Genomic DNA, 2,642 nt, shown 5'->3' on the forward strand with positions numbered 1-2,642 from the left:
ACCAACTTTTTTAATAAGTGTTTTAAAATTATTTCAATGTTTAATCCATGCGTAAACATGAAGTTTATTAACGTTTTTAACATTAAAAAAAATTACAAAAATTTATTTTTCGGAAAAAATGGAAAAAACCGATTCGTCGGAGCGAGGTGTCCTGCCCGTGCGGTAATTCCAGCAGGCGAATCGGACTTCCCGAAATTTTTCTAAGTCCCACGGTCGACACCAACTTTTTTAATAAGCGTTTTAAAATTATTTCAATGTTTAATCCATGCGTAAACATGAAGTTTATTAACGTTTTTAACATTAAAAAAAATTACAAAAATTTATTTTTCGGAAAAAAAGGAAAAAACCGATTCGGCGGAGCGAGGTGTCCAGCCCGTGCGGTAATTCCAGCAGGCGAATCGGACTTCCCGAAATTTTTCTAAGTCCCACGGTCGACACCAACTTTTTTAATAAGTGTTTTAAAATTATTTCAATGTTTAATCCATGCGTAAACATGAAGTTTATTAACGTTTTTAACATTAAAAAAAATTACAAAAATTTATTTTTCGGAAAAAATGGAAAAAACCGATTCGTCGGAGCGAGGTGTCCTGCCCGTGCGGTAATTCCAGCAGGCGAATCGGACTTCCCGAAATTTTTCTAAGTCCCACGGTCGACACCAACTTTTTTAATAAGCGTTTTAAAATTATTTCAATGTTTAATCCATGCGTAAACATGATGTTTATTAACGTTTTCAACGTTAAAAAAAATTACAAAAATTTATTTTTCAAGAAAAATGGAAAATACCGATTCGGCGGAGCGAGGTGTCCAGCCCGTGCGGTAATTCCAGCAGGCGAATCGGACTTCCCGAAATTTTTCTAAGTCCCACGGTCGACACCAACTTTTTTAATAAGTGTTTTAAAATTATTTCAATGTTTAATCCATGCGTAAACATGACGTTTATTAACGTTTTTGACATTAAAAAAAATTACAAAAATTTATTTTTCAAAAAAAATGGAAAAAACCGATTCGTCGGAGCGAGGTGTCCAGCCCGTGCGGTAATTCCAGCAGGCGAATCGGACTTCCCGAAATTTTTCTAAGTCCCACGGTCGACACCAACTTTTTTAATAAGCGTTTTAAAATTATTTCAATGTTTAATCCATGCGTAAACATGATGTTTATTAACGTTTTCAACGTTAAAAAAAATTACAAAAATTTATTTTTCAAAAAAAATGGAAAAAACCGATTCGTCGGAGCGAGGTGTCCTGCCCGTGCGGTAATTCCAGCAGGCGAATCGGACTTCCCGAAATTTTTCTAAGTCCCACGGTCGACACCAACTTTTTTAATAAGTGTTTTAAAATTATTTCAATGTTTAATCCATGCGTAAACATGACGTTTATTAACGTTTTTGACATTAAAAAAAATTACAAAAATTTATTTTTCAAAAAAAATGGAAAAAACCGATTCGTCGGAGCGAGGTGTCCAGCCCGTGCGGTAATGCCAGCAGGCGATCCGGGGTACTCGAAATTTTTCTAAGTCCCGACGGTCAAGAGTAAACTTTTTCATCGCATATTTCAAAATTTTTTCAATGTTTAATCTACGCATAAAAACGCAGTTTATCGCAGTTTTTAACGTTGAGAAAATTGACAAAAATTTTTTTTTCACTGAAAATGGAAAAAATGTATCGGTCGATGCGGGCTATCCAGGCCGTGCGGTAATTCCAGCAGGCGATCCGGGGTACTCGAAATTTTTCTAAGTCCCGACGGTCAAGAGTAAACTTTTTCATCACATATTTCAAAATTTTTTTAATGTTTAATCCACGCATAAAAACGCAGTTTATTAACGTTTTTAACGTTGAGAAAATTGACAAAAATTTTTTTTTCACTGAAAATGGAAAAAATGTATCGGTCGATGCGGGCTGTCCAGGCCGTGCGGTAATTCCAGCAGGCGATCCGAGGTACTCGAAATTTTTCTAAGTCCGAACGGTCAAGAGTAAACTTTTTCATCACATATTTCAAAATTTTTTTAATGTTTAATCCACGCATAAAAACGCAGTTTATTAACGTTTTTAACGTTGAGAAAATTGACAAAAATTTTTTTTTCACTGAAAATGGAAAAAATGTATCGGTCGATGCGAGCTGTCCAGGCCGTGCGGTAATTCCAGCCGGCGATCCGAGGTACTCGAAATTTTTCTAAGTCCGAACGGTCAAGAGTAAACTTTTTCATCACATATTTCAAAATTTTTTCAATGTTTAATCCACTCATAAAAACGCAGTTTATTAACGTTTTTAACGTTGAGAAAATTGACAAAAATTTTTTTTTCACTGAAAATGGAAAAAATGTATCGGTCGATGCGGGCTGTCCAGGCCGTGCGGTAATTCCAGCAGGCGATCCGGGGTACTCGAAATTTTTCTAAGTCCGAACGGTCAAGAATAAACTTTTTTATTACATGTTTTAAAAATTTTTCAATGCTTAATCCGTGCATAAGAGTGCAGTTTATTAACGTTTTTAAGGTTGAAAAAATTGACAAAAATTTTTTTTTCTCTGAAAATGAAAAAAATGTATCGGTCGAAGCGGGCTGTCCAGGCCGCGCGGTAATGCCAGCAGGTCGAACGGGGCGACCCGAAATTTTTCTAAGTCCCTGCGGTCAAGAATAAACTTTTTTA

This window comes from Nomia melanderi, unplaced genomic scaffold (assembly GCF_051020985.1).
Source record: "Nomia melanderi isolate GNS246 unplaced genomic scaffold, iyNomMela1 scaffold0495, whole genome shotgun sequence".
NCBI classification, from domain to species: Eukaryota; Metazoa; Arthropoda; class Insecta; order Hymenoptera; family Halictidae; genus Nomia; species Nomia melanderi.